The sequence below is a fragment of the Pinus tabuliformis genome, chromosome 9, assembly GCF_031772625.1.
Source record: "Pinus tabuliformis cultivar Carrire ecotype Pingquan chromosome 9, CPIR1, whole genome shotgun sequence".
In the NCBI taxonomy this organism is placed as follows: Eukaryota; Viridiplantae; Streptophyta; class Pinopsida; order Pinales; family Pinaceae; genus Pinus; species Pinus tabuliformis.
Genome location: NC_142307.1, coordinates 1,538,697,382 through 1,538,705,547, shown reverse-complemented (window position 1 = coordinate 1,538,705,547; position 8,166 = coordinate 1,538,697,382). Strand labels below are relative to the sequence as shown.

Below are 8,166 nucleotides of genomic sequence, written 5' to 3'. Positions count from 1 at the left end.
ATAGATTTGGATGTGATGGTGAAAATGATGTCACCTGTAGGTGCAATTATGTCTCTTTGAGTAGGGACATAGCAAGCTTGGCATCTTCTGGTGAATTCTAGGGCTTGAAATGTCACAGGAAAGATATAGTGGGGGAGTTTTGACTCCAAGAGTCCTATCTCATCAGTTTTATCAGAGTGTTTATACTCTAACTAGCAGTATAACTCGAGGAAATCACAGTCACAAAGTGTCTCAGTTATCAATAATCCCTGTCTACCAGTGGTGCGTGATCCAAGTGTACAAAAGGTGGAATTAATGGGTTAATGGCCTGGTCCCAGATCTTAGCTTTAGGAGGCATGATTGTAACAATTTTTGAACAAAATGGATAGGCAAAGGAGGCTTACCGAGCTCAGAAAAAATAGTTTGTCAGGCAAAAAAGCATAGGGAGGTCAGCGACTATCGAGATGCTGGTGGCAAGGACGCTTTGATAGAGACTGCGGAGAGAAATTATGAGCAACATAAACAAAATGAGAGGTGAAATATTGGCAATGATGGGCTCTAGATCTATTTAAAAGCAGAGGAAATGTCATGTTGGAAATGGCGCGCGACCATTACTGAACGGTTACCCGGGAAAATTGAATGTGAAATGGGTATAAAGTGAGAAGACATTTAATTGGAGCAATGGTCAAGACAGGTGGCAGGGGGAGAGTGCTGGGGCTGCGACAGGAATGGATGCAGGACGGGTGGTTTCCAAAGGGGGTGATGGGCAGTAAGTGGTCTTGGCAGGGGGTGCAAAATCACCTGGACACGCCACGTAGGGAGTAGGGCCCGACGGAAGAAATTGCCTTCCGAACCCCCCCACCCCCCCCCCCCCCTAGCAGTAAAGGGAGAAAGCGAAGGGGGGGGGGCGAAAAAGGATAATGGCTGTGAATGGAGTGTGGGATCGAATTCCGAGGTGATGATCATGACTGATGTTTAATCTCAAACGACAGAAAAACATTTTTCCACTTGCGCTTGTGTTATTACCTTTTCGAACTTAGGATAAAAGGGAAAATATACGGTGTCTCAACACAAATTTTATCCTCGCGCACATTTAATCCTCTAAAATTAGGATAAAGGATTAATAATAACATTTGACATAATAATGCATAGTATGCAATTTTCCCCTCATTGGGAGTGTGCCTGGAAAAATGCATTGGTAACTATTCACTGAGAGATCAAGGGCACAATGATTGTAGCATTGGACATTAATGCATAATTTTATTTTATTAGTGGATTCTGGACTTCCTAGGAAGGAGGTGAATCCATGATACTACTTTTGAGGGTGGAGGTGTGAGCCTATAGAATCCCTTGTTGTTGATGTGGGCATCATATCCTTTTATTTGCTAGTTGATCAAATGTGCATATGTATATATGTGTATATCATTGTAAATACTATATCAAGTTGTGTTTATAAAGCTCCATAAGCAATATGTTGTCATTTTTTTCCATAGTTTTATCTGGTTATAAGAGCCATATAACACCGAGGATGGTGTTCCCCCAAGGGGGAGGGGTTTGTAATAGCCCCAAGTTAAATTCCATGTAAATAAATAATGTATGGACATCATAAAAGAAAAAATCAACCAAGGTCATGGGACACGTATTCCAAGCTGAATGAAGGGGAAAAACATTACATTGGGCATCACTTGTGGTCTATTATTGGCTATGGAAATTGGCATTGGCATTGGAAAAGGAAAAAGACAATAAACGACAATTAATTAAAGAAATAAAGGAAAATAGGAGAATAGGAAGATGAAGGGACAAGAATATGCATGCTAGGGAAAATGAAGGAAAAGTAAAGGAAAAAATAAAAGACAAAGGATAAGAGAACATTCACACACTCTCTTGGACATTCTATAATTCGCTTAGAGAAAATAAGGAGCAAGCAAGCAAGGAAAGCAAGGGAGCACAAGAGGAACTTGGATAAAAACGAGTAAGGTTAGAAAAATAGTTGTGGATTTTTATGTAACAATGTGCAAGTGTGATTTAGCATGCTGGGATTTGATGCATGGACTATGCATTAGTTTATTGGTCATGTTTACTGTCATTAGCATGGAATTTTCTTGGATTGATAGTGATGTACAATATTTCCTTTTCCCTTTCCTAGATAACTATGATGTAGCGGGTTCCCTATTTTGGTTAAGATTTGGATTGCCGGTAGATTTTGGATCCTGGTTGAGGTGGTCTTAGGTAAATTCCCAAGGTTGACGGTGGAGATGGTTTTCTCCTAGAACTATTAATAGAATAGTGGAGACAGGAAAATTCCTCTCGGTATGGTGAAGAAAGTTCAAGGAATCCAAGCTTGTTTGGTTTTGATGATTTCTGGACCAGTTTAGGTGAAATCACTATGGTTGAGGGTTGAGGTGGTTTAGCTTCTGATTCCCTGGTTGATTTTGTTTTGGTTTATGCCATGTGATCCCACATTCATGCTTAGAATATGGTACGAGGGTGATAGGGTTGGAAGAAAGATTTGGTTTAGTCCCAATCTATGGTTAAGTGATACGTGGAAGCACCTAACTTAGTTGGAATTATGCCTATGTTATTATGTGTTATTTCATATTGATATCTATAAGCACAAGTTTTGGTTTAAGGTGTGATTATATGACTAGTTTGTCATGGCTTCATTATGGTCAAATGTTGGTTATAGGCATGGTTAAATGATGTGCTCTTGTTCATGGTTTGTGTTGGGTCCCTATAATACTAGTGATTACCCCATTACTATTGTAGTTATACCCCTTATTTATATTGTTGTGTCCCTATTACCCCCATATTGTTATTTCTATGCCCCATAGAATCCCTCTATTGTTGTGGCTTTATATTATTATTGTTAGGTCGGCTGGATTATATTGTGACTCCTTAGACTCCTATATATAGAAAGGAGGTTGTGTCATTTGTATCATCAAATAATTGTTCATTTATGTAATGTAAAGGAGGTTGCCCCCTTGAAGAGGCTGAATTCTAAGGCGTTGATCTATCTTTTCTATCTTTTCTTGAGCTGGTTTCATAACATTTGGTATCAGAGGCAGGTTTAACATTTGGTATCAGAGCCAAGTTTCGATATTGGGACCTGTGGGTTATGGGCCCACCACGCTTAAATGATCCTTCTTTATGATTCTCTGATGAAACTAAGGAAACAATGAACATATATGCATTCATGACCTTTAGTTACTATGCTTACAAAATGTTTATCATGTGTTAAGAAAGCTTAGGCAAGATTTGAGCCTAAGTGATTATGAAAACTTGTGATCTTCATAGACTAGAATTTGGAAAGTTTTGGGCAGTGGCTTGTAGGATAGCCCCAAAAATTTGGCATTGAATCGATGGCCATAGGAAAAACACTGGGGATTTTCAACTATAGTTTCACATAAGAAAACTTGTATGTGTGGTTTGAGGCTGTTGGCTACATGGACGAGACTGCATGCATGCGATTGTGCTGTAAATCTTGGTAAAAATATAGTTCCATCTCAGAGACAAATCATCAGTGGATGTTGTCTAACATCTGGGTGATTAGGTGTCTCTGAGAGGTTGTAGTAAGTTTCAGAATGGTAGACCCCACTTCCATAACTGGAACTTGGATGTTGGGTCATGCATAGTAACTCTTGTCTCATGTTTACCCTGGTGAGATTGTAAAAGCGGGTAAATGTGGGGTGGGGTGTTACAGTTCTCAAGCTTAATTCATTTCACAAATTAATATTTTTCATATTTTAGGAAAACACATTAGCTAATACATAATATCTTACAAGATAAGACTCCCTTCTTAACCTTTTGTCATAATTTTGACGTCACAGTCCAACTATCCAAATTGACCTAGTGAATCCCTCCTTAACTGATTCTTTAACCAAATCTACCTTTCAAATCAACAAGGTATTTACAAGGCCAATTTGAATTTTATCATGTCAATTGCATGCAATATTTTTTTTATTAAAATTTGCTTATGATTTTCACAAGCTTAATAACCCAATTATTTCTTAAATCTATGAATCACATTTCTCCACTACTCATAGTTTTAACAATATGAGGATGATGAATAGGGTAGATAGATGAATAATAAAAAAATCCCTTAGAATAGGGTTTTCAAAGCTCAATGATCAATGGTGAATTGTAGTGATTCAAAGAAGAAATCAATTTCTATTGAAGGAATGGAAGCTCAAGCCACAATTTTGTACAATGCCATGTTGAAATTGAGATTTGTTCTTCTTGTTGTCCAAGAAGCTCCAACCCTTAATGTTACTTTGGAAGAGGATGCCTTTAGATGTGACTTCTTTTTTTAGATCAAGGTTTGGTCTACAAATTTAATGGGTTTTGGCTGCGATTGACTAATATCCAGAAGTGGATTTATGATACATGGAAACCCCTCTCGACTGATGATATGAATATTTACCATTTGGCTTGGGGTTTTTGTTGTTGTTGTTTTTTTTAATAATATCAAGGATAAGTAGAATATTTGTGAATCTGGGCCCTGATTCTGGGGAAATGCTAGCCTTTTTATGCACCCATGGTCTCCCTCCTTTTATTCAGTTACCATGTCAATCTCCACAACTCCTATTTGGGTAAGTGTTGTAGCCCCCACAACACCACCCAAATTTTTTTCCTAACTCCAAATTTTGGGTCCCTCTTCTGGTTGTTCAAGGTCCTAAAGGTTATCTTATGACTAGGAATTAATCAGGATTTCAGATGACCCATTAGTTATTAAAACCTATCGATGTTTATGCCTTTATGAGTGCACCATTTTTTATACCAAGGTTCATCTCGACCCTTATCCTAGCAAATGCATTAGGGTTTAGGAAACTATCAATTCGGTTGAAGCCCTATCCTATCATGGTTTCATTTTACATCATTGTCATCTAGTCATGGGATTGAGTGATAAGTTGATGATGAATTTTCAATCATGCATACAAGACTGATCTTTCTAAGTTTATATATTGCATTTTATATCTTTCTTTTGAGAAAGACACTTGAAACATCCTAGATATTTGTAGTGGAAAAGTTAATTAAAAGTATTCAAAATAGTTATTTTTGTTCAAGCAAGTTTTAACAATACCATTGTGACTGCTACATATGTACGGGGACAAGTTCTTTCTTGGTCTTTTGCAATGGACTTTGAAAATTCCACTTTTATTATGATTTAATATACCCTATTATTATTATTTTTATGCATTTAAAACTCTAGCATTGAAGTTTATTGAAACTCATTTATTTCTAGTAACCTGACTAAACTATAGGGTATTATGGTATGCAGTCTATCAAGACTCACATGTGGAGTTCAAATAGCCCTAATGCTCCTCAAGTACCATCTAAAGGTTTGGAAAATGATACTTCAATTACCAATATTTAAGTTCCATTATTACCTCTATGCCATAAGAAACACATCTTGCTACATCTGGATGAATGGATGCTTTCAAGAAATTCATTGTTTCAAGTAACATAATAACCCCTAGTTTCTTAGAGATTATGTTATGAATATTAAAGTCTTTGAGTGGGGATCATATCACAACATCGAGTGCAAGGGAGGATTATATAGGGAGCATATGTCACTGCAACGTTGAGACAACCCAAAGGTCGCAATGCCAACACACATATGTATTGCAAACAATGGCCACATATTAGAGTGCGACAGGAATCAGTGACAACTTGTTGCACAATAGAAATAGTATTTATATTATTTGACATCAAAATAATTTCTCCACATGTATATCAATTCACCATTACATATGCCATATATGATAGAAAGATCGGATCGAGTCTTACCACATAGCAAGGATAGGTATCAAGAGCAGAGGTTAGGATACGAGTTCATTTAACACCATGCCAACACATGTAAGGGACACTTCACCATGTGTTAAAAATTTTCAAGGAATTTTTATAATACCAACACAATACATTTACAATCAATGGGTGCATTAAGGTAAAACTTGATGAGGAAGTCTCCATGGAGATATCACATCACTATTGGAGATATATGTGTAAAAATCAAAGGCCATATTGGAAGATTAACAGTCAAAGAAATTTTAATTCTTAAATCGGAAGATGCATAATCCTCATTAGAACGTTTCTTTGTTGTTCTTATCCATGCATGAAGATTGCACGTTGGTAATGCAAATACTTTAGCATGACCAATTGCATTGTTGCAGCCTGTAAACTGCATTTTGTAAAGCAGAAAGAAAAACATTGCCCTAAGATTATTCTTCAAATATGATACTCATTAATTCTTTCGAGAAATTTGTTGTTGTTGAAGAATTTATTAGCATAGATAGATATATAGGTGATTTTAGGGGTGAATCATTTATGATCCCATCATCATCTGTGCCAAGAGATTATGAAGGTCTTCCTTCAATCAAACCCATGACCTTAGCAACAAGATATAGATCCTCTATGTAGGATTTAGATGGTCCAAATGCAAGAAAAAGAAGGTTGTTTCAGAACTTGACATAGAAAAGAAAATGTTTCACTGTCAAGAACTACTCCTCACACAAACATGGTGGCTGGAAGAGTTTCACAGTTAAGAAAACCCTAAGGAGAGTTAGGAACCAAAGAAGAGGATTTGAAAGTCAAGATGTTGTGAATGATACCTGTTGCATTGATAAGATTGCAACAATGGCTACCTATTGTTCATAGGTCGCATAAAATTCCTATAACACACTATCATAGGAGATGTGACCTATGCTGCATTTAAAAGGTGCAATCCGGGGAAAAGTGATTCCCAACTACAACCTCTCCACAAGTCACAAATTCCATTTGTGATATCCATGAGTTGCAGTTCCCGTTTGTGCTCTCCTCAGGTCACATATCTCATTTGTGACCTATATCCAGGTCAAAAAATCACATTTTAGTACCTAAAAAAGGCAACCAAAAGGTGCAATCTGCATTGAGATGCGACTATGTGACTCACCCAGGTCACATCTCTGATCTGCGACCTCAACGCCGGTCATTGATTGCATCTCCTTTCCCCAACATTGCATCTAGAAACTGCGAATTGCATTTTGTTCCTAAATTGTAACCTCTTTGTAATGTTCAGCTTCCCCTGTAGTCAATATTCTTGTGCCAAGTGTCCCTCACCCACATTTGGTATTTAACTAGAAATAACTAGTTTCAGGCATCAAGTGCTACATAATCATATAAATAAAGAGGAACTATTTTCTAGAGGTATCAACACACAACACAAGTATCAAAATGTAATTGTGGCTGTGAATATTGATACAAATTCAAATTCCTTAACAGAAATCTCTCTTGGTCAACCCATTCCACATGCAAAGATTATTTTTAGCTTCAAAATACCATATTAGAAGTCCGACAAGTTGGACTTTCAGTACTTTCATGATCACGTGGGATTTAGCTCAAGCATTGGTCAGACACCTACTCCCATTATTGAGGCCTCAGGTGCATTTGGTAATGAGGAAATTTTAGTTGGTAATGAGATGACCTTTGAGACTGCGTCATGCACATTTTCATAATACAATGCGAGAATCAATGTTTAAAATCTTGAGTACACTACAACTATGGTTGAATTCACCCACAAGTTTCAGAAAAATGAGAATGCTTATACAATTGAGATTTATCATGCTATTGATTATCTTGCCACAATGAAATCATGAATCAATAATCGTGGGAACCTTGTCGCACTTATCCAATTCGACACCAAGGTTTTTGTTAAGAGTGCAAAATTTGGTTTTAAAACCTTGAGATGATCTAAATGAAAAGAAATGAAAGGGATTGCTGGAGGAAATGAAATCTAGGAACTTGAGTGAATTCGAACAAGTCACACTTCTAGGTAAGGTCACAGATCGCTTTCATAACCCTCTCCTCCCCCTACATCCTAGTGATGTGACTTGTTCTAGTGTGATTTAAGATGACTCCTGTCACAGGTCGCACTCACAACTATCAGTGGCACTGTCATTGCAAAGTGTGACCTGCAAAGTGTGATTTGCAGTTAATAAATATCTATGTCTAGTAATGTAGGGCATCTTGTAGATGATGAGATGCAAAATAATTTCACTAATAAATCACATCTTAGTTTGACAATGATACTCTTATCTCAATATGCGATTTGAAATGTGACTCTCTAGTGCCACTATTCAAAAGTCATAAGTCACACAATTAGTTATCAACAATACTATTAATTATGACTAGCCATGTGAAAAGGAACTGTAC

At 37.0% G+C, this 8,166-nt stretch overlaps 1 pseudogene; it reads left to right on the top strand.

The window, feature by feature from the left end:
- Nucleotides 1–660: 660 nt before the first annotated feature.
- Nucleotides 661–7,703, top strand: LOC149154487 (mitochondrial outer membrane protein porin of 36 kDa-like; annotated as a pseudogene).
- The last annotated feature ends 463 nt before the right edge of the window (nt 7,704–8,166 follow it).